The 25,565-nt window shown below is 39.4% G+C and overlaps 1 long non-coding RNA gene across 1 annotated transcript in view; it reads left to right on the top strand.

The window, feature by feature from the left end:
* The window catches only part of LOC119843495, a 178,105-nt gene that overhangs the window by 41,140 nt on the left and 111,400 nt on the right, over window positions 1-25,565 (top strand). Inside the window, exon 3 of the long non-coding RNA XR_006280675.1 lies at window positions 11,874-11,982. This is a non-coding gene — a long non-coding RNA (uncharacterized LOC119843495). The remainder of the gene's footprint in view (window positions 1-11,873; window positions 11,983-25,565) is intronic.

Raw genomic sequence — 25,565 nt, 5'->3', positions numbered from 1 at the left:
GTCAGTAATCCTGGGACAAGATCTTCTGTGACCGTTTCAACATACTCATATTTTTCAGAGCAATATCTCTTGTACTCCACTCAATGTGGCTTATATCATTTCAAAGTGACCTTTCTAAGCATTTTTTCCGTGTGTTCCAAGAGAAACTATGGCCTCCCTTTCCTTCTAGTTACTTGAAAGTAGATCTAACCAAAATATTATAATATTCCATATTAAATATGTTGTATTTCTTTTGTTTTCAAGGAGGTTTTTTGGGAGAAGGGTTGAGGAGGAAGGGAGAAAATGTCAGGTTTTCTATTTACAAAACTTCCATGAAATTAGAACCACTTTAATAGATTTTTAAGTTGTTAACCAAAATACTGCAGAACAAATATTTCGTTTGGATGAATTCAACAAACTGAAAACACTCATGAAAGTCTCCTCCTCTTGCAGGTTTTCCAAATGTCACGTGTATTTTTATGGAAAGGTGTTCTAAGTTTTCATATACCTTCCTAAAAGAAATGTCCAGTCATCTGCAATCTCACAATAGCCTCAAAAAATCCAAAGTTTTAAAAGAATTGAGGGGGGAAATTCCATGGATTTCTGTGGGGTTCTGGATGTTTCAACTACTTTATCCCAACTCTACATGAAAGATTGGTTTTAATTTCCTGATGCAAGTTATTTTGCTACCTTAGAAATATGTGAGCTAAGTCATGAAGATGAACTATGAAATAGTCAGAATTAAGCACTGTTATGGCACATAAAAGTTATTGCCTATGATGTATTCAAGAGAGTGAGGATGCTACTATTTTTTTAAATAAATGAAAAAATAATTCCCTATGTATTTTTTATATATATATATATATATATATATATATATATGGATAGCTTGTTTATATAGATTTAGACTTCAATTTTTTTACTATTTTCTCTAAACACACTATTGTGGTTGTGTTCTCATGGACCTTTAATGCTGCCTTTGGGAAGATGTACAAAAGAGATCTCGAACAGAGCTCAACAACGTTTTCCATATGAAGTGAACTGTACATTTAATTCCCCTATACTCCTCATTTTTAATAATTGCATGCACATTATTCACCAAATGCAAGAGGACCATCCTCTGTTATGCCTGCATAATCAAGGGTTAATTTTAATCATCATGGATTTGTCAATATTATTCAAGAAAAGCAGGTAGCTGAAAAACATCAATTTGCCCCTTTCTGCCATACATCTTGTATCTCACTGCTAAAGTCACATTAGCAATGGAGTTATAACTTCTTTTTCCTCTGAATTCAACTCCTTGATGGTCATGTAATAGATGCTCTAGATTTTACTGCAAACATACCTATAGTAATGACCTCAAAGATATTTATAGCTGTTACCAGGGTGCTAAACACATGAAAGTTTCCAGTCCCAGCAGGCTAGCTTTGAAAGCACTGAAAGAAAGAATGGCAAAAGTTGGAAGTTCTCGGCTGAAATGAAAACCTAGAAGTTCATTTACCACCCAAGATTTTCCATAAAACCTTCCACTTGTCGCAGGAGAATTCACATTTAGGTTTAAATGCTTCTGATGAAGTGGATATTCACCCACAAAAGCTTATGCTTCAATATGTCTGTTAGTCTATAAGGTGCCATAGGACTCTTTGCCGCATTTAAGTTTAAATTTCGCAATAACCATAACACAAAGGATTTATTATGTTTGTTTATTTCTGAATGAACCTGGGTACTGCCATTCTATCTCCATCAAAAATAGTGGGTTTTCTCTCTTTTTTTTTTAAATTCAGTTTGGGTATAAAAAAAATACAATTACTTCATGAAGGGAAACTGTAGTCAAATATTGTTAATTAAATGGGTGAACGAATGTCAGGGTTAATGTATAGATACATAAAAAGAATCATATTTTGCAGCTATTACAAGGCTCCTTAAAGAGCACACGTTTTTCTGTATTAAATCTATGGTAATTGAAAGCTACATAATCAAAAACACCTTGTAAGCTTGGCAGACATATAGTACTGAATGTTTAAAATAAAATCTCTGAATGGAAAGTTCAGTTTTGTTTTGTTTTTTTTCCTCCCGGGTCATTATGGTAAGGGAAATATTTTTATCTGGGCCTCAGGAAATGGTGGTCTGGCTAATGATCACAGCAGTGTTGAGGGTTTTGTGAACAATATTTGCACATTGGCAGCTGGTGCCATCACTGACCTCCGCCTCACAACTCCCTTTACAAGGTCTGCTCAGCAATGATAGCTGTGGTCCCTACAGAAGTATCCGGTGAGGTACCAGTGTGGAGGACAGGACCCCAAAACAGGACTTCAATTTAGAGCAGGGTGAGTCGCAATGAGTGGATAAAATTTTGATGTGGATAGCCAGGCACCCTGTTGCTGTGATATTTTAACACAAATTCAGCAAGAGGCACCTCACCTTTTTTATGTAAACAGGCATATGTGCTAAGGAATGTGGAGACCTTGAATAGCGATGGATCTTGAATCCGGATCTCTGTGCTTTGCAGGTGAGTGCTCTGTCAAATAAGACGCTCAAGCTCCAGCTGTCAGAGACTGGAACATGGGTGGTTGAGCCTAGTGGTTGCAGCTGGCGTCGGTAGCCAGGAATCAAAGCTGAAGTCAGAACTAGGAAGCCAGGCAAGACAGGACCAGGTTTATCTCAGCAGTGGGTGATCCCTTTGAGCAGCCACTGAACTCCCGCTGCTGCTGAGTTTATGAGCCACTCTTCTGGCTCTTCCATCCAATCAGACGGGGTAGCCAACCAGGCAGCATACTACTGGTCAGCTGTGTTGTTAGATTGTCCAGAGACTGGCTCTGCTGCAGGCCCTGATTCCTGACAACAGCCCAGAAATGAACTCTAGCATTTCTCTGTTTGTGGGAATACAAATTTAAGCTGGCAACTGCTATCCAATAATTTTTAAAGTAGACCACTAACGTGGATTATTCACATAAAATGCCATTATATAACATATTACAAATATATGTTCTATTAACTAGAAAATGAGGTTTACTACCTCAAATTCTGCATTAGTTTTGGATTTTTCTGCTCCAAACTGTATGCATTGCCGGGTCATCTGATTCCTGTCCCATAATGTCACAGAAGTCAGCATGAATTCGATACCTGGGAAGCTACTGGAGCAATATATAAAACATTCAGTTTGCAAATACCTGCAGGCTGAAGCAGTTATCACTAGCAGTCAGCCTGGATTTACCAAGAACAAATCAGGTCAAACCAGCTCGATTTCTTCTTTGACAGGGTAACTGTTTTGGTGGCTGGGGGAATGTGATAGACTTAGTGTACCTGGACTTCAGCAAGGCTTTTGATACAGTCCCACATGACATTCTGATAAGTAAGCTGGAGAAATGCAGGCTTAGCAGAACTACCATTAGGTGGATACATAATTGGTTAAACAACAGCAAACAAAGAGTACTATTCATGGAAGGATGTCGGATTGGAGGAAGGTCTCAAGTGGGGTTTCACAAGGATCTGTTCTGGGTCCGGTGTTGTTTAACATCTTTATTAATGATCTGGATCTAGGAATAAAGAGCATATTGATCAAATTTGCAGATGACACAAAGCTGGGGGTGGGGAGGCATTGCTAACACTTTGGAGGATAAAGCTAAAATTCAGAGGGATCTTGATAAATTGGAGAACTGAGCTATAGATGACAAAATGAAATTCAACAAAGACCAATGTAAGGTGCTACACTTAGGGAAGAAAAACCAAATTCATAAATCCAGAATGGGGGGATAACTGGCTTGGCAGCAGCACTATAGAAAAGGATCTGGGATTTGTGGTGCATCACAATCTCAACATGAGTCAACAATGTGATGCTGTTGCAAAAAAAAAAACAAATGCAATTTTAGGTTGCATTAACAGAGGCATCGTATGCAAGTCACAGAAGATAATAGTACCACTCCACTTGGCACTGGTTAGGCCTCAGCTGTGTCCAATTTTGGTCACCAATGTATATAAAGGATATGGAGAAACTGGAAAGGATCCAGAGGCGAGCAACAAAGATGATCAAAGGTATGGAATGCAAGCCATATGAGTAAAGGCTGAAGGAACTGGGTATGTTTAGTTTGGAAAAGATGAGATTGAGGGGGGACACAATAGCGGTCTTCAAATACTTGAAAGGCTGCCATAAAAAAGATGGAGAAAAGTTGTTCTCTTTTTCCACAGAGGGCAGGACAAAAGGCAATGGGTTCAAACTACAGCATAGCAGATTTAGATTAAATCTCAGGAAAAACTTCCTAACTGTAAGAACAGTAGGATAATGGTTACAGACTGTCTAGGGAAGTTGTGGAAGCTCCTTCACTGGGGGTTTTCAAAAGGAAGCTGGATAGCCATCTATCTTGGATGGCTTAAACATAGTAAATCCTGCATTTTGGCAGGAGTTAGACTAGATGATCCTTGTGATCCCTTCTAACTCTAGGATTCTGAGTACTGAAAATGGAACTTTCACTGTAGCACTGTGTAGTATATGTAGAGCTAGTGAGACTGGAATGGCTGGAGGAAGATTGGGAGTTAGAGGATAGAGTTTGGTGAGTAGGAGTTAGAGGGTGAAGATTGGGAGTTGGACTGGAAGGGTCTGGGGAGACTGAGCATTGGAGGGGAAGACTGGTACTGGCTGAACAAAGGCTGGGAGCTGGGACTTGGATTCAGTGCGGGAAACAGGGCTGGGGGGCACTGGGAGCCAGTTGTCTGGGAGGGAAACACTGACATTAGCTGAGGAGCTGGGAGTGGGGGAAGAGATTGGAATTGGCTGGACAAGGAGACTAGGTCAGGGAATCAGTGGGAGAGGGAAGGGGGAGAGGACAGACAGATCTGACAAGTAGCGGGAAGTGGGGGAAGAACTGGGACCAGCTGGTCAAAAAGATGGGACAAGGAGCCAGAGTGGGTGTGGGGAGAGGCTGAGATTGGATGAAGAGCCAAATGGGTTGACTCTGGGGCTGGGTGCCAGTGGGGTGGGAGTTGGGTGTGGGGGAAGGAAGAGACAGATCAGATAAGGAGCTGGGAAGAGGGAACTGGGAATGACTGGGTGAAGAGGTTGGATGTGGGGAAGGGTAGAAACTGTGAGTTGAGGGAGAGAATGGACTCTGACAGCAAACCTGAAGGCGAAGACTAGGACTGGCGGAGTAAGGAGATCGGGACTCTGATGAAAACCTAAAGAGTGCAGAATGAGACTGTGTAGGCAAGTAGAATGAGACTGGGATGAGGAGTCAGGATGGGGAAAAGACAGGACTGGGACAAAAATAATGAGGAGTCCTTGTGGCACCTTAGAGACTAACGAATGCATTTGAGACTTTTTACATGAAGTTGACAGATTTCCACTTCGTAGCCTTTAAGGTGCCACAAGGACTCCTCATTATTTTTGCTGATACAGACTAACACGGCTACCACTCTGAGCATTGGGACAGGAACTGGATGGAGTGCAGGGGGAAACAGGCAGAAGAGTCCATATTCACTACAGAACATGCCCTTCAAATCCTGGAATGGTATCCAAGATTGCTAAGTCTCACCACCCCTCTGCTGTCAACAAGTATCTATGAAATCCACTAGCAAAGTGTGTCACATTCTCCTCTAGTGCTGGTCCATATAGCAGAAGCTATGTTTGAATTTACTGACGAACAATACAACAACATAAACTCCACTCCAGACTTAGCAGCTTCTAGAGTCCCTAGCTCTGTGTTGTTCAGCTTACTTCCTTGGTCCTCTCTGCCTCACCTTGCAACATTTGTCCAGGGTCATGTTTAGCTTGTTTAATGTGATGCCTTCTGTGCTCTCTTCTGTGCTCTGTGAAACAAACACCCACAAAGTTGGAGAAACATGTATTTCTTTGTTTTCAAAGTTTGTGAATTACTAATAAGTCAGATCTTTCAATTCATGATCAGTGCAGTAGAAATGAGGAGTTAGTTATCTTTCTCCAGAAACAGTGATAATCTAGCTTTTGTCCACTGAGTTTAACCTGTACATTTATGGTTCCCATCATGGTTGCTGATTCCACTGAAAATGTCTACAGTACAACTTTGGCAGACTATAGAAGATGGATGTGTTAGCTAGGTCAGGTTGAAAATTTTATGTGGAAACTTTTTCAATGGAAAATTTGAGAGAGTTTACAAAACCTTTTTTTTTTTTTAAGAAAAGTGTCTACTTTCTGTGGAAATTTTTGATTTTCTTTTTTCATCAAACAATTTACTCTTTTCAGTCCCAAATAAAATTATTTTTATTTTGAAATGCTTCTGCAGAGCCTCATGGGAGTTGTGATTTGGGTGCCTTATGCTCCCATTCTCCTTTATAGGTTAGGCTCCCCAATAGGACTTTATCTCCCATGATGCACCAGGCCATGGGACTCCCATGGTGCACTATATGGTTTGCCAAGAAGGAAGACCATGGTACATCATGGAAGATATAGTCCAGCCAGAGTCTCTGGCCTATAGAGGAGAATGGAGGCATGAAGCACCCAAACTACATCTCTCATGATGCACCACATTGGCATTTCCAAATAGAAATGTTTTAATTTTGACTGAAATATTTTGATATCCGAGTTTCTGCCACAATGTAAAAATTTTCCACAGAAAACAGTTTTCTGACAAGCTCTAGTGTTAGCTATAATACACTATATCTGATAGAAATGATGCTGTACCTCCTGTATCTATTTCCATCTGTAATGGTTGTCCTTTCAATAATGGAATCACAGAGGATCTGTGCAAAAATCACTCAGTGAGGATATGCAAGAATACAATAGACTCCAAGAATCAGTAGAACTAATACTGAGGATATAGAATCATAGGACTGGAAGGGACCTCGAGAGGTAATTTAGTCCAGTCCCCTGCACTCATGGCAGGACTAGGTCTTATCTAGACCATCCCTGATAGGTGTTTGTCTAACCTGCTCTTAAAAATCTCCAATGACAGAGATTCCACAACCTCCCTAGGCAATTTATTCTAGTGCTTAACCACCCTGACAGTTAGGAAGCTTTTCCTAATGTCCAACCTAGACCTCCCTTGCTGCAATTTAAGCCCATTGCTTCTTGTCCTATCTTCAGAGGTTTAGAAAAACAATTTTTCTCCCTCCTCCTTGTAGCAATCTTTTATGTACTTGAAAACTGTTATCATGTCCCCTCTCAGTCTTCTCTTTTCTAGACTGAACAAACCCAATTTTTTCAATCTTCTCTCATAGATCATGTTTTCTAGACCTACAATCATTTTTTGTTGCTCTTCTCTGGACTTTCTCCAATTTGTCCACATCCTTCCTGAAATGTGGCAACCAGAACTGGACACAATACTCCAGTTGAGGGCAAATCAGAGTGGAGTAGAGTGGAAGAATTACTTCACGTGTCTTGCTTACAACATTCTTGCTAATACATCCCAGAATGTTGTTCACTTTTTTTGTAACAGTGTTACACTGTTGACTCATCTTTAGCTCCTGGTCCACTATGACCCCCAGATCCATTTGTACGGAACTCCTCTTAGGCAATCATTTCCCATTTTGTATATGTGCAACTGATTGTTCCTGCCTAAATGGAGTACTTTGTATTTGTCCTTATTTACATCAGACCATTTCTCCAGTTTGTCCAGATAATTTTGAATTATAATCCTATGTTCCAAAGCACTTGCAACCCCTCTCAGCTTGGTATTGACGGCAAACTTTATAAGTGTACTCTCTATGCCAGGTGGGCAACATGCGGCTCATCAGGTAATCTGATTGTGGGCCATAAGACATTTTGCTGACATTGACCATCCACAGGCTCTGCCCCCCTGCAGCTCCCAGTGGCTGCAGTTCGCCGTTCCCGGCCAATGGGAACTGCGGGAATCGGCTGGCCGCAGGGACGTGCTGGCCACTACTTCCCGCATCAAAAGCTTTACTTAAGTCACGATATACCACATCTACCACTTCCCCTCTCTTCACAAGGTCATGTTGTCTTCTGAGTTATTCTGTCTGTCCATCTTGGTCCTGTTACTGGGTATTTTATTCCTTTTTTTAATGCCCTGTTTCATTCGTTTTCCCAGTCCCAGTCTTTCCTGCAGCCCTTTTTTCCTACCTGCAGGTATGCTCAATGTGCCCCTTTCTTTCTTTCTTCTTTTACCACAATGTCAGCATACCAGCTTTTTACACCAAAACCTCTCTTCTGAATGACCCAGCTAGCCACAAAGGTGATATTCCTGGGTACATGACACTTACTTGAAAATTGCACTGCTAGCTTGTGGACTTTTGAAACACATTCAGCTCTCAAGACTTCCTTACTGCAAAGTTCGTAACCAAATTTGATTTCCATTGTCATCTGGTATATGAAAGGAGACTCAGGCAAAAGGTTCATCTGTATTTCTCATTGCATATACAACAGACCAGCATGTCAACAAGAGTGTCATTTAACATAGCATTAAATTTACAATGTTCAATGAGCCTTTTAAAGACTGCCACAAATTATGAAACCATTTTCTTGTCTTCTTGGGTTTTTCCTATGAAACTGGAATTCCTCAGCAACCACTAAGGCTAGGGAGCAAAATGTGTCTGAACATAGCAAATATAAAAGAGAAAATGTAGACATAATGAGAATAGGAATGAATTCCCAGGTAAACCTTTTCATGCTTTCCCCTGCCCCAATCCTTAAGGTCGTTTCCCAGGATACTGGTTCAGCAGTTTAATGTCCCCTGGAGACTTACTGAAGCAGTGGGTCTGGCTCCATGAGTGGTGGTGGTGGTTGTTTTTCTTAAGAGAACCAATTTAAACTGGTTACCTTAGAGGAGTCTTGAAGGAAGACAAGTAGCAGTATACCTCCTGCCTCCTTCCAAGTGAATCCCACTAGGTTCTGGGGTCGGGGAGGAGAATCATCTGGCATAGGAGGATGTAAATTGCTCTTCCTTGCACCAGTAATTTGACTGGCTTTAAATCTCAGGGGGCAGATTATCCCACATGTGCCTGCTGTGGAGTTTCTTGCACCTTCCTCTGAAGCATTTGGTACTGGCCACTGTCAGAGACTGGACACTGGACTAAATCTAGTATAGCAATTCCTATATTCTTGTCCTTTTTTAAAGAAATAGATTGTTCTCAGATTTGTGTTTTGGGATTATTTTGGTTTTTGTTTTGGTTTTCCCTCTTCAAAAGGAGACATTGACCTCTTTGCACATTGTCAGTATCAGTAATGGGCCATCTGAGGCCTGATCTATACTAATTTGGTAGTGGTACAACTATGGAAGATGTGGGTATGAGTATTTTTCCCTGACATATTTATACCGGTACAACACATTGTGTGAACATAGTCATACTAGTATAAACTAGCCTTACACCATACTGGAATAAGCTGTACCAGTATATGCACCTTTTTACCAGTATAACCTTGTCCATGCGAGGGGGTTGTACCTCTTTAACTAAATTGCTGTCATTAAATAGTGGTATAGTTAAAGCAATAGAACTTTTATGTGTAGACAAGACCTGTGAGAAACTTCAACTGACTGAAGTGTTCTGCTCTCTAAATCGTCAGCTGGTAAGCTTTTCAGATGTCTGAATATGTGTGCGTATTTCAGACACCTTTACAACATACTCTGACAGGGTATACAAACCCCACATTAGAACTGATTGAGTGGTTGAGGAGCAACTCTGGGCCCAGGCGACCCTGCCCAGCTGCACCTGAAGAGCCTGCGCCAGCTGGCAGTGGAACTTAAATTGGAGCCAGGCAGCTCAAAGTGGGCTGACAAGGCAGGGAGAAGGTCCTGCCCTGAGAGCTCCTAATGAATGGCACTTACTGCAGATACCTTCTCCTGGACAGGAAGAGCCCTTCAGAGGGGCTGAAGGTTCAATTGGTACCTTTGCACTGACTAATTTGCGACAGATTGCGAGACTCTGACAAGAGAATGTGTGGTAGCAAATGGCCCAGGGAGGCAGCCTTAAGACATTCCTGGGTGCTGGAGTTGATACTTACAAGGCCCTGGGCTAGAGGCCGGTGGAGTGGGAGGGCTGAGGCTCCCCTACCAAGCCCCATCTCATTAAGAAGGGCATGAATACCCTTACCTTCTAGACTCCCACCATGGAGAGAAGGAAGGAAAGGATAAATAACTTTTGAAGTCTCGTCTGGGATCGGGCACTTGTGGGGAGTCAATGGCTGAACCCCATATCTTCCTAGGAACCCTATCACATTGGAGAGAGATAGGACTGTGTGTTAACCTGACCAGAGAGTGGAATCAATCCCAATGGAAGACAGACTGATACTAGGCATGGAAGTGGTCCAGGGGGAAGAGCAGAGATGCAGCGACCAGGGACCTAATGCCTAACCATTAGCAGACACTGTCCATCATAAATATCTTTTGTACATATATTGAAGGCATACATGGAAAGAGAAGTGTGGGCTGGAATAGTTAGTCTGTCATAATTAATTCTGGATGTATAGCTTACGTTGTACAAACAGATTCTACCATCAGTTTTACTGTATTGTTGGTCTAATTCAATAGCTAGAGTACATCAAAGTATCCTTGGAACAGTCAGTGAAAGTGAACTTTTTTTATCTATTTGCTTCAAAATCAGGTTTCATCCTATTCCGTGATATCTCCAATCCAATCAAAATTCATTGAATTGTAGATACCAATAACTTAGTAAAGTACAAATGCAAACACTGTTTAATCTCAAAATACACACACAGTTTTTTAACATAAGATTTGTAACATACCTATTACAATAGGTGATTGTATTAACTGAAAGAAATACTATATATAATAAAAAATAGTGTATGCATTAGAAGAACCAAACCTCAACTTTTCCCTGTTTTAATCAGGGTAATATAATAGCTATAAATGTATGTAGTTTTTAACCAAATAAAACAATAACTATGTCAAGTTATTACGTACCAAGTTTCTCCTTAAAAAGCCCGCGCACATTGCAGTCCAGTACTACTTAAGGGGATAAATGAAAAGCACTTATTTCTTCACATTAGTCAATGTGTCAGAAGCTTTTTATCTTAAGGATGATAAATGGTAAGAACAGTGTATTTCAACTTCAGAATTGTTATACATCAAAGATTTTGGAGGACTTCTTTTTTAAATTGGCAGTTGTCATTTAATATACAGTATGATCCAAAGCATATTATTTCTGAATGTTACCAGGGAGATTTCATTGGCTTGTGTGACATTTCCAGTCTTTGATATAATTGGCTAACAGCTTTCTTAACCTAATATCTTTTAATAAATAGTGTACCTTGTGGCTTGGGGTATCACATCTTCTGTTTTCTCTTTTGTTTGTTGTCCAAAAATGTTACAATAATAATAAAAAGTGACATTATTTTAAAAGATAGGAAGCACCAAAATTATTTTCTGTGTGACCTTACAGATACCAGAACAAGCAGCTTCTGTTAGCAAAATAGTTCAAGCTTTTTATTACAAAGGATTTTTGGCGTTATTCCATACAGAATTTTTATATATATATATCTTGACTTGTCCAGATAAGTTATTAAGCCCTCTCTCTTTTATGCTGGGCTAACATTTTACCAAAAATAAAATTCTGATATATTTTAAGATGGAGGAGGAAGTTGACTGTGAGAGACAATAAATATTTTATTTATTACTCTCAGTGAATGAACTAATGTAGTTTTATGTCTTTGACTGCATTGTATTGAAGCAAATAAGGTAGGTTTACCTAAGAATTCAGGAGATTTTTGGTGACCTTCTTCTACCGACTGTACATTTACACAGTCAAAGTTTCATACTTTACAATAGTCTGCTGTGTTATTAGAAGATCAGTTTGCTTTTATCTGAAAAAAGATTACAGGTAAAATATATTAGTAAAGCTAAACATATATTTTAATTTTTTTAAATAATTATGTATAGCCCTCAGTTATCTGATTTTCCAGGTAAAGGCTTAAAACTCAGTTTTTAGTCACATTCTATATCTTTGATTTTCAGTTTTACAGGTAACTACAGAACTCAGAGGCAGATGTGCTTGTGAATTCAAAGACCTATCTAGTGCGGATCCTTTAACTGCTGTTGTCATTGCTCTGGTTCTTCACCCCAAGTAAGGATGATCTATGGTCTTGCTTTCTGCTCACATGACAAAAATATGACGTTGTCACTGATTCTTAAGAAAACTGAGTCAAATTACAATAGAGACAAAAGTTAGAACAAAGCTCTCTATCTTGTTGAAACAGTTTGCTGTTTTACTGTCTTTTGCTCAGTTGGTGGTACTATAGATAGCCAAGAAAAGAGGATGAAATATATTATGGGTGCATAAAAGAAAAATACATTAAAAAAGTAAGATGGTTTTAGGAAGATAATGAGAAAAATTTCATTATGTACTGCATTAACACTGAAATACACAATTCTTCTTAAAATTCTTTATGTAAAATGAACTGTGTTGTATGCCACAGCATTAAACAGCAATGTGAATTAAATATCTTCCTGCTTCAAAGATACATGGCTTCAAACCTGAAAATTATACTATATGCAAATGATCATAAAGAATGGACTTTACTGACCATTTCTTTGTGTTTGGGGAATATATTTCTGTATGGCATAATATTTCCACTTGCATTGGTTTCCTGGCATGAAAATGTTTATTGCGCTCATTAGCTAAGAGGATGTCGGCACTGGTCCAATGAACACAGATCTGCCTTCTGATTTCAGCCATTAAATTGCAATGGGATTCATAGGCTTAACATTGTGGGTGTGAGAATAATAAAATGGAACTCCATCTTTAGCCCAGTTACCATGGATGCAGTTAAAGGTCATAGTGGCAGCTGCTAACTAGTTGCCTTTTTAGCTGTATTTCCCCTCCTGCTATGTGTTTTCATGTACCTTAGTTTCTGTAGATTTGCCACAGTGTAATTCCACTTACTTACTTGGCACATGGGTGCCTTCTTCAAGATAGTGGGATTCTTCCTATGAATATGGTTCCTATGGGCATCCCTTTATTTAATTATTTGCGTTTTTACAGGAAATGAATGTAAGATCTTTAGACAAAATACAAATGCAGTTCCCTCAGCATTCTGAATCCCTTTCATGTTCTGCACACTGCTTCATAGTCCCAACAAAAAAAATGTGTATAGTAAATTCCCATCTCCATTTAAACGCGTAATGGGTTCAGTCACTGATGCACCGCAGTGTGGAACATCTACTACTTCTTCATTCGGCCCAAAGTCCTAGGAGTTAATTCCCTGTACTGCATGAAGTGTCAGAGTAATTACCACTGATCAACCCTATTTCTCAGCATCCTGCCCAGCTTTGAGAGGCATCCTGTTTATTGATGCACCACCACATCATCACAGTGCTTTCATTCCGGCGAGCTGCTTAATCGAAAGGGTTTGGACAATGTAGGATTTTCAAAGAGAAGAAGTAGAAAAAAAATTAAAAGTAGCCAAGCAAAATAAAGTGAATGGTAAAGAAACCTGAAAGCTCTACAAAATACTTCCTTATGTCAACACTTCATTTCAATAGATTTTTAAACTCCTATTCATTTTCAAAAGAGGGTACTGTGAGCCTTTTCTTTGGTGACTCAACTACATGATCACAATTTTTTAAACCATTTTAGGAGTGAATAGCTAGAAAACCCACTTGAGAGTAGTGTATTGTTTTTTGTTCTGTTTATATACTGGCTGTAACTGAGTCAACCTTTATGGGCCAGAATACAAAGCAACTTTTTTTAAAATGTTTTGCTCCTCTTTTTAAACATACATTTATGTAACTCATCATTTAATAAAAATAAATTAAGTATTATATGAGCCAAATGTTTCAGTTCCACACAAGAGTAGTTTCTGGTACTCTTTGGCAAGGTGCCACTTTATTCATTTTTATTTGAAACACAATCTGAAGCCTTTAATTTTAATATAGTTTATGATTATAATGGTTATAAAGCGTACACTGTACTAATTCATTCTCATCCTCTCCTGCACTTCTGTGATGATAGAGGGTGGCTCAAAGATGCATTGAATTCATATTAATTTAAAGAGCATCTAGCTTTGTGTGTGTGTGTGTGTGTGTGAGAGAGAGAGAGAGAGATTTGGAGCAGCAGTCTTAGTCAGGATTTGGTGCTCATCTTAGTACTATTCTTAGAGCCCTATGGAATCCAGCCCATATAATTGTAAAGTACAAAGGTAATTTTTTAGTTTAATCTGTAGTGCTTGGTGAGTGCGATAGACTGCCACTCTGGAAAGGGAAACAAACAGGTAATGACAAATACAAAAGTGAACAAATAAGGTCTGTTCATTTGCTGAGATTTTTTGAATGACATCACAGTCTGTATGTTGTTTCCTCATTAAAAAATAAGTTTCATAATCTGTACAACTGTATTACTGAAAATACCAGGATACTATCACTAAGACTATTACCAAGTCGTCAGTTTTACTATTACTTCCGCCAACTTTTAATCAAAGAATTTCTTCTTGTGCCTTGTTTACTGTTGATATTTGCTGGCTGATTGGATAGGAATGACATTTTGACAATTTACTGTAGCAGTAAGCACTGTACAAACAAAAGGTGCTGATGAAAACTGGGAACCCATTATTATGTAAATTATGGCTGACTAGCACAGATTCCATCTCCCAGTCACCATCACTGAGACCAGTTTTACTCAATGATAATAATTTTCATGATTGCAGACTTCAGAGAGATCAGAAATATGCTTTAGCTGTTGCATTTATCTACTGCTGGTACTTGACCCTTAATTAAATTCTGAAACTTTTTTATACAGTAAAGTAAAATACAGCTGACACTTCTATTCAAACAAAGAGCATCAAGCACAAATCTACCAAATAAGATAAAGGTATTTCAGACTTACCTTGCTGTAATGATAGTAAACATGAAAACCACATCTTTTGAAAACAAGCTTAAAGTTTAAAATGCAACAAAAGTATATTGTCTAGCAATTTACACACTGCTCTTCAATGTTGTCTTCGCTAAATGCTAGACCAGCTGTGCAGAAAAGTCTTGTACTTCATACTAAATATACATGCATGTAAGGATCTTTATTTTGAATGAGGTTTGATTTCATAGGTGTTGTATTTCTTCAAATATCTATTGATTTTGATCTAAGTACAGTAACATTAGAAAAAAATAGGTTAGCTAATGTTTTTGGTAACTTCAAAAGTTATTACTTTATAAAACCTTGAACAATGTTGTTTTGTAGAATTTTTCTTTGATGTGGACACAGCAGCAAAATGAGGACAGACACATTTATGGAATTAAGCAGCAGGCTGCAACTTATATTAAAATTTAATACAGGAGTGGCACTACCCACACAGCACACATGCGCTCCTATACCAGGCATTTAATTGGTTCCATTCCTGGGGATACAGGGCTTCTTACCATATAACCCATAACTCAGGGTAGGTTAGGGTGACCAGATGTCCTAATTTTATAGGGACAGTCCCTATTTTGGGGGCTTTTTCTTATATAGGCACCTATTTCCCCCCAACCCCTGTCCTGATTTCTTACATTTGCTATCTGGTCCCCCTAGGGTAAGTTCCCCTTAGCCTACCCTCCAGAACTCAGCTTTCTCTGAGTCCTAACACCCACCCCTCCACAAGGATGACAGAGGGTGCAGAAAGGCAAGACCTGCCACAAGGTCTGACCTTGGCCCACGGGTGCCACAAAGTCTCACCTTATCCCATGAGCCCAAGGCCCATCACCAAAATCCCAGGTCTTTTCCCTCTGAGAACTGTTTATTTCATCATTTTAACCTCACTGGAAATCAGCCACAAATTGTGACAAATAAAAAAATTCAACTCCAGTACCTCAGTTAGGCAGTACTGTTGTGGCAGATAGGTGGCATTTCTGGAAACAAAGTCCAAACATTAAAAAGCTGCAGTGGAAGTACTCTATTGCTGTTAGCAGGTGCAAAAATAAATGAAGAATGCACACACATTTTCAGTTCATTGGTTTAATGTATCCCTAATTTTAGAATATGTTCTATAAATAAGCATGGGGAACAGCAGAGGCGTAAAGCTTTGTTACTACATTTCCAATTTTTCAGATCAGTCTTGCAACCTTTTAATGTTTGTTTTAAGCTTCTAATCAATTGCCTCTTCTTCTCCCAATCCTCTGGCCTGTTTTTTTTTTCTCTTTTTTTCAGATGAGGCAGTGGTCATTCCAACTAAGCAGTAACAATCAAACTTAAAAAGGGTGGAGGCATTATGAAAACTGAGATTTAATATTTCTTTAGATATAACACTTTGCTAAACTGTCAGTTCATAGAGCCAATGAGCTAAGAAATGTAATTACTTAAGTGGATTTCATGAAGAGTAGAAAGATGATTGTGCCACATTAAATAACAATTGTATCCTTAATGATGTATTGGACTATAATCCAAACATCCTTCTATGATTATATGCACTACAATATACCTTTTTAATTACTCCAGTGGCTTCCTGTTCCCCTGCTAAGATGCTATGCTTTCAAAAACTATGTAAACATTATGTGAGGTTGGGTTTTTTTCTTTGGTTTTGTTTTTTTAAACTACAATGAGTGCAGCTGCATGGTTATTGATAAATTGGCTATAAATTGCTGGCAATTGCATATAAATATAATAATTATTATATCTACTTTTTTCTTATGAAACACATTTTACTTTAAAAAATAAATTACAACATACCATAGCATTACCTTCCTTGGGCTTCTTTTGTAGCTAAAGCCTAGGCATGCAAGAAACAGAATGTAACTTCAGAGTATTAATGAGGAAAGTTTAGGACAACATGACTAATTTATTAAAAAAGTTAAGATTGGACAGATAATTTTGTAATATCTATCTATTTAATTGTTTCTTTTAAATACAGATGGATACATTATACTCTGCTATATTGCTTTTAGTAAATTAGCATTCTTGTTATGGTTTCTATAATTAATTGTTTGTGTGGAATATCTGACCAGTCATAGACTGGATTTCCTAACAATCAGTCTCCTTACGTAGCTTATGTTTGGCCCCGGTTAGAACTTATATACACAAACTGAAGCAAATGAATTCACCTGCATTAAAAAATTCTACTCAATATGTATAAAGGTTGCAGAATCACACCTAAATTCATTAAATGTCTGACTGCTGATTAGAGAGAGACTGCTGATTGGCAGCCACAACTTTACCTAACTCTTAAATGGAGACTTTCACATTGTAGGAAACTTTTTCAAAAATAAAATTATGGAAAATCTAGTTGGCCAGTATTTTTCTATTCTCGTTTCTCTTATAGAAGTGCTTCTTTAACACACAACTCTGCTTCTTCTGCTGCCTGGTAAAGTAGTGCAGTCATAATTCTATGTGTATGGCGTCACAGTCTGTTATGTACGCAACCGTATAGACCCAAATGTAGTATTTTAGGCCCCAGCTTGCCTTTTTTTTCTGCTTACAGAACTCCATTTAAGTCATTGGGAGTTGTGTGTAAAATTGATGGTAGATATTGTGCCAATTTATTTTCACTGTAGGATGAATATAGGATAGGCCATGTAGGAGTGAATAGGATCTGGTTTTGAAACCATTTTGATATATGGTAAGAAAAATTGTGAAAAACATATTAAAAGTGAAAGAGATTTATATTTAGGTCTAACATATTTGATGGTTCTCAGCAGTATTAAAGTCTCCTTGTGAAAGATTAAGAAATCTAAACCAGTTAGTTTCACAGTTGACTGTTTGTGTTATCAAAGCTAGGAAGCAACCATGTCCACAAGTTAAAATAAAACCCATCATTATCTAACATCATTATTATTAACTTACCAAAATCCATTCAGTAGCACACTCTCCTAAGATCAAGAATTCTTATTTGGTGTCAGTTTTGAGTTCTTTGCTTTGAATAACAAAAGAATACTATGGGCATCCTTATTCCATTCTAACTATAACTTAATTAACTAAGACTTTGAATATCCTAAAAATCCTATGGAAGTTAGGCAGCCAACTGCCACTGAATTTTAATGGGATTTGAGCATCAATAAGGATAAGTGCAGGGTCCTGCACTTAGGATGGAAGAATCCAATGCACCGCTACAGACTAGGGACCGAATGGCTCGGCAGCAGTTCTGCGGAAAAGGACCTAGGGGTGACAGTGGACGAGAAGCTGGATATGAGTCAGCAGTGTGCCCTTGTTGCCAAGAAGGCCAATGGCATTTTGGGATGTATAAGTAGGGGCATAGCGAGCAGATCGAGGGACGTGATCGTTCCCCTCTATTCGACACTGGTGAGGCCTCATCTGGAGTACTGTGTCCAGTTTTGGGCCCCACACTACAGGAAGGATGTGGATAAATTGGAAAGAGTACAACGAAGGGCAACGAAAATGATTAGGGGTCTAGAGCACATGACTTATGAGGAGAGGCTGAGGGAGCTGGGATTGTTTAGTCTGCAGAAGAGAAGAATGAGGGGGGATTTGATAGCTGCTTTCAACTACCTGAAAGGGGGTTTCAAAGAGGATGGCTCTAGACTGTTCTCAATGGTAGCAGATGACAGAACGAGGAGTAATGGTCTCAAGTTGCAATGGGGGAGGTTTAGATTGGATATTAGGAAAAACTTTTTCACTAAGAGGGTGGTGAAACACTGGAATGCGTTACCTAGGGAGGTGGTAGAATCTCCTTCCTTAGAGGTTTTTAAGGTCAGGCTTGACAAAGCCCTGGCTGGGATGATTTAACTGGGACTTGGTCCTGCTTTGAGCTGGGGGTTGGACTAGATGACCTTCTGGGGTCCCTTCCAACCCTGATATTCTATGATTCTATGATTCTATGATCCTACTCCCTTGTTCTAGGAATTCCCTAGAATAAGATCTAAGTACAATAAGATCTCCCGTAGACTTGATGTTTTTCCCTTAAAGAGTATCCTTGTGTATCTTACATTGTTCAGACTACCAAAATATTGCTACACTAGTAATTTGATTGCATTTTAATCATGCACTTAATCAATTTTCCATTGTGTTTTTATTAATAAGAGCTATATTATCATTGAATCAACAAATTTATACTGTACAAGTGCCCGTTAACACCTTAGTAAATTAAAAATGTCTGTTAGCCAGCTTCATGGTGTCTGCTAGCCTACTGATGTTGAAAATATTTTTGAAGTGGTTCATTAACAGCACTTTAAAATAAAGTAACAAGCTATGTAAAAAAACAAACCCTCTTTTTTTTTTTTACACTAAAATAATTGTTGTGAAAGGTTCTCTATAGATTCAAAATAAGATAATACCCTCTGGCATGAAGTTTATGGCATAGTTTGTTAGTGGGTGCTCAAAAACTTTAACAAAACATTTAACCAGATCCTCCAGTGATATATATTGGCATAACTGTCTTACGCCAATAGATGATCTGGTCCTAAGTCTCCTAAGTGGTAAAGTTGCCAAGTGGCCATTTGTGACTGTGTTGAGCTGCCTGTAGTCAGTTGTTAAATCACTAAATTGAAAGTTGTGGTTTGCCAAGATTCCAAATAAATGCAAAATTAGTACAGGCTTGAAAAAAGAAATGACCAGGAATAACTCATCCCTGTTCTCCATACTCCTATGATGTCTTGTTCCCAAGGATGCTCAAGCTGCTTAGCACTTCTCAGGCTCAAGCCTACTGTGAGAAGTTATTAAAGATAAGTCCACTGAATAAATTCCATCAACTAGCAATCTGAAGGAAATGGAGGTGTACGGGGCCTTTCATTATTGTATGTGCCGAAATTAGAGTTTGCCTACCTCTCCACCAATGATTACTAAACTGAAATAAATTGTACCTTGAAAATACATATAAATTTCTGATTATTTATTGTTAATGGGATATTCTACCATATTTTAAGGGTATAACATCTGTTTGGAAATTCTTAACTATTGTTTGTAGGGGGGAATGGAAGCATGGATAATTGGAAGCAAGTGGGAGGTATATGAGTATCATCTTCTAGAGACATTTCATGACTTGAATGTTAGGACAGTATCCAAGCCAACAATAAGTCTGTCTTGCTGAATGAGAAGATGGTAAGTTCATTTCTTTTTGAGTATGGGAACAGGTACTTCACTTGATTTTATTGGCTCATATATCCTATGGTGGTAAGATACCTCATTGTCATCAAGTCTATTCCCTATACAGGAACAGGAGTTCATCTAGCAGCTGCATCTAATTTGCTCTTGAACACCTTTAATGAAGTTGACATGAAGCAATATTGGTGATTTCTGCTGAAACTGATTTTTACTTCCTTCATTTATTAAAGAACAAATCAGTCACTGCAGGTGATAGGGTTAGTCAGCTTGTAGAGGAAGGAACTATGTCTTCCTCAGTGGTTGTATAGTACCTGGCACCATGTGTCCTCAATGCTGATTGAGGCTTCTGTGGACTGCCATAATATACATATTTTAAAACAATAATTAATCTCAATATAGTTTTAAAACTAGTTGCTTCCTTTAATTATACACTACTGGAACGATTTAATTCACCTCTTCATGGCAGAAGTGGTAAGATTGGTTATCCTTCTGAACATAGGCACTGACTCTGTGGGTGCTCTGGGGCTGGAGCACCCACAGAAAAAAAATAGTGGATGCTCAGCACCCACCAGCAGCCCCATGGATCAGCTCCTCCCCCACTTCCAGCCCTCCTGCCTGCTGGCAGGCCCCACCAATCAGCTACTCCCCATCCTTCCCCCCACCAGTGATCAACTGTTCAGCAGGATGCAGGAGGCGCTGCGGGGGGGAGGAGAAGTGGAGGCAGGAAGAGGTGGGGGATGGGTGGAGTGGGGTGGGAAGATGTGAAGTGAGGGTGGGGGTTTGGGGGAAGTGGTGGAATGTGGGCAGGGCCTGAGGCGGAGCAGAGGTTGGGCATCCCCCGGAAATTCAGGAAGTTGGCGCCTCTGCTTCTGATTAAGGGTATTGGTAGGCTCTTCACATTATGGGTGAAGAGACTAGTTACCTCTCAGAACTTGGCACTTAGAACTCTGGTTGGCCTGCAGAAAGGAAAGTATAAGTTTTACAGGACCTCAGTGTTAGTCACACCTCTTGGAGGGTAGGCAGACTTCTAAATGTCCACAATTTCATTACGATTTAGGAACTCAGGCACCTTGTCTTGTTATGGGTCATAGAGGCAGATTGCCTTGATTCAAGTGAAACATTATACCATGGTTTAAATGAATAATGATTTTTCTGTAACACTTTCTACTTGAAGATCTCAGAATGCTTTGGACATTATCCATTAATCAGCCCTCCTGTGATGTACTTAAAGCATACTATCCATGTTATAAGAGGGGAAATTGAGGCACTGACTATTAAAGTGATTTGACCAAGATTATGATTGAACAGTTTCAGATGGGAAGAAAACTCAAAGCGCCTGGTTTTGAGATCTGTAATTTAATCACAAGACCATCCTTTCTCTGCTGAAGGTAGAAGATCATGATATTCGCTGTAATTTCAGTTCAATAGATAGTAATGACTAATATTTCACATTCTAGAGTGAAATTCATCTCTCTGCAGAGTCCTGTGCATCAGTTAAGTCCTGAAAATACAGTTTAAGTTCTGCATAGATCTTATGCTGGTTCTCTGCAGAGGGCTGAATTTCACCCTAATGAACGCTAGAAAGGTGGATTTATCCCTAGCTACAAATGGGGCATTGTTTTTTATTGTAATGTTATAGCACTAGCATAGACAGTTTTATACTGTAAGTTATTTGTGAAAATTAGTATAAAGCTATGACCTAGTGAACTCCTGATAAGCCTGAGTTGTAGAAAGTGTTGGGACAAATATAAAATATGATTGAAGTGAGATAAACATCTCTTTTCATCTGTGCGTTAACTTAACTTCAGTGTCATGAGTTGCCTTGTTTGACCCAAGAGGGTACTACTCCTGACATATAATATTCCACGTTGACACCTCTGAAAGTGCATTCCATATTGCTGTATACCTACCTGGCTTATAAACTGACACTAAGAGCAGCACTGACAGTTAGGCCAATGCCAGATTAAAGTTTTATTTATTTGGTCATTTCATTCAAAGGTAGACACTGTGTCTGTGGTTTATATCTTTAAAATCAAATAAACTATTTATAAATGGGGAAGAACTTTTAGACACATAGATCCTATTCACTAACACTTTTATGGTTTTTTTACACTTGAGAAGTAAAGAATTTCTGAAAGTATATTTTGTACCCAAATCCCACAGATTTCTTGGTTTTTACATTAAGATAAGATATGATCTAGTTTAGCAACACAAACTCAGCACTCTATTTCCCTAAAGTGTAGAAAGGATGCTTCAGAGTGACTTTTTTATATGTACATTTTTGTATGGAACCTAGTTGACGAAAACTGATATATGATATACACCATAAACCTTTATCTATTTAACACTTTCATGTTATTAAATAAGAATACCTCATATGAATTTAAGGTCAGAGTGGAAATATAATTTAGCTAGTGATTTCTTTTTCATCCTGACAGGTTTTAGAGTAGCAGCCGTGTTAGTCTGTATTCGCAAAAAGAAAAGGAGTACTTGTGGCACCTTAGAGACTAACACATTTATTAGAGCATAAGCTTTCGTGAGCTACAGCTCACTTCATCGGATGCATCTGGTGGAAAAAACAGAGGGGAGATTTATATACACACACAGAGAACATGAAACAATGGGTTTATCATACACAATGTAAGGAGAGTGATCACTTAAGATAAGCCATCACCAGCAGCAGGGAGGGGAAAGGAGGAAAACCTTTCATGGTGACAAGCAAGGTAGGCTAATTCCAGCAGTTAACAAGAATATCTGAGGAACAGTGGGGGGTGGGGTGGGGGGGGAGAAATACCATGGGGAAATAGTTTTACTTTGTGTAATGACTCATCCATTCCCAGTCTCTATTCAAGCCTAAGTTAATTGTATCCAGTTTGCAAATTAATTCCAATTCAGCAGTCTCTCATTGGAGTCTGTTTTTGAAGCTTTTTTGCTGAAGGATAGCCACTCTTAGGTCTGTAATCGAGTGACCAGAGAGATTGAAGTGTTCTCCAACTGGTTTTTGAATGTTATGATTCTTGACGTCTGATTTGTGTCCATTCATTCTTTTACGTAGAGACTGTCCAGTTTGGCCAATGTACATGGCAGAGGGGCATTGCTGGCACATGATGGCATATATCACATTGGTAGATGCGCAGGTGAACAAGCCTCTGATAGTGTGGCTGTTGTGATTAGGCCCTATGATGGTATCCCCTGAATAGATATGTGGACAGAGTTGGCAACGGGCTTTGTTGCAAGGATAGGTTCCTGGGTTAGTGGTTCTGTTGTGTGGTGTGTGATTGCTGGTGAGTATTTGCTTCAGATTGGGGGGCTGTCTGTAAGCAAGGACTGGCCTGTCTCCCAAGATCTGTGAGAGTGATGAGTCATCCTTCAGGATAGATTGTAGATCCTTGATGATGCATTGGAGAGGTTTTAGTTGGGGGCTGAAGGTGATAGCTAGTGGCGTTCTGTTATCTTCTTTGTTGGGCCTGTCCTGTAGTAGGTGACTTCTGGGGTACTCTTCTGGCTCTGTCAATCTGTTTCTTCACTTCAGCAGGTGGGTATTGTAGTTGTAGGAATGCATGATAGAGATCTTGTAGGTGTTTGTCTCTGTCTGAGGGGTTGGAGCAAATGCGGTTATATCGTAGAGCTTGGCTGTAGACAATGGATCGAGTGGTATGATCTGGAGTGGTATGAAAGCAAGAGGCATGTAGGTAGAAATAGCAGTCAGTAGGTTTCCGATATAGGGTGGTGTTTATGTGACCATCGCTTATTAGCACCGTAGTGTCCAGGAAGTGGATCTCTTGTGTGGACTGGTCCAGGCTGAGGTTGATGGTGGGATGGAAATTGTTGAAATCATGGTGGAATTCCTCAAGGGCTTCTTTTCCATGGGTCCAGATGATGAAGATGTCATCAATGTAGCGCAAGTAGAGTAGGGGCATTAGGGGACGAGAGCTGAGGAAGCGTTGTTCTAAGTCAGCCATAAAAATGTTGGCATACTGTGGGGCCATGCGGGTACCCATCGCAGTGCCGCTGATTTGAAGGTATACATTGTCCCCAAATGTGAAATAGTTATGGGTGAGGACAAAGTCACAAAGTTCAGCCACCAGGTTAGCCGTGACAGTATCGGGGATACTGTTCCTGACGGCTTGTAGTCCATCTTTGTGTGGAATGTTGGTGTAGAGGGCTTCTACATCCATAGTGGCTAGGATGGTGTTTTTAGGAAGATCACCAATGGACTGTAGTTTCCTCAGGAAGTCAGTGGTGTCTCGAAGATAGCTGGGAGTGCTGGTAACGTAGGGCCTGAGGAGGGAGTCTACATAGCCAGACAATCCTGCTGTCAGGGTGCCAATGCCTGAGATGATAGGGCGTCCAGGATTTCCAGGTTTATGTATCTTGGGTAGCAGATAGAATACCCCAGGTCGGCGTTCTAAGAGTGTGTCTGTGCGGATTTGTTCTTGTGCTTTTTCAGGGAGTTTCTTGAGCAAATGCTGTAGTTTCTTTTGGTAACTCTCAGTGGGATCAGAGGGTAATGGCTTGTAGAAAGTGGTGTTGGAGAGCTGCCTAGTAGCCTCTTGTTCATACTCCGACCTATTCATGATGACGACAGCACCTCCTTTGTCAGCCTTTTTGATTATGATGTCAGAGTTGTTTCTGAGGCTGTGGATGGCACTGTGTTCTGCATGGCTGAGGTTATGGGGTAAGCGATGCTGCTTTTCCACAATTTCAGCTCGTGCACGTCAGCGGAAGCACTCTATGTAGAAATCCAGGCTGCTGTTTCGACCTTCAGGAGGAGTCCACCCAGAATCCTTCTTTTTGTAGTGTTGGTAGGAAGGTCTCTGTGGGTTAATATGTTGGTCAGAGGTGTGTTGGAAATATTCCTTGAGTCTGAGACATCGAAAATAGGATTCTAGGTCACCACAGAACTGTATCATGTTCGTGGGGGTGGAGGGGCAAAATACATCACCATGTAAATGTTTTATGCAAATTTGCTTGCCATTTCATATCCATTATACCTTAAAGAGAAAACAGCAGAATAAAATCCTCGAAACTGCTATTACTTTGAGGAAAGAAAATTGGAAGGTCTGTAGACTTTCAGAGTGACTGTTACTGGCTACAGAGAGAAAGAAATCAGAACAGTTCTTCCATACTGACATATTACTGCAAGCTCTGAGTGAAATCGACAAAGCATGTAGGGAGACTGTGTGTTATGTCTCGAGTGTGATTTTGGTCCATTGGAAGTTTGTTTGATCACAACTGCACACCTTAAAAATTGCGTTTTGTGTTGCAGATGTTGCAGGAAAAGTGGAAGGTCATTAGGGTTTCAGATGGCTTTACTGAAGTCCTAAAGCATTATCTTGCCATGCACTTTGCTCTAAGAGGGCTAGAAAACCAGTATCTTTCCTCGTAATGACTTCCAGTTTACAGCCTTCATTTGTTATATTTCCTCAATAGCTGTTGTGTTGAGATTAACTGCATAAATGGTCTGCAGCTGTCTGTTATGAATTAAGGGAGTTTAATCAAAGTATTTCTAATGTACAGCATAATGATAATACATGGGGGAAGTACTATTTAAGAGATAATGATGGCTTCAGAAGATCACTGTTGTAATGTTTAGTGCATATGCCTTCAGCATTGAATTTGTTGTTGTTCTGAATATGCTTAATGGATCAGTGAAAAGCTGCCTAATGTGGGATTGTTTGATGGGGCTG

This window comes from Dermochelys coriacea, chromosome 1 (assembly GCF_009764565.3).
Source record: "Dermochelys coriacea isolate rDerCor1 chromosome 1, rDerCor1.pri.v4, whole genome shotgun sequence".
Taxonomy (NCBI): domain Eukaryota; kingdom Metazoa; phylum Chordata; order Testudines; family Dermochelyidae; genus Dermochelys; species Dermochelys coriacea.
This window is presented reverse-complemented; position numbering and strand designations above follow the sequence as displayed.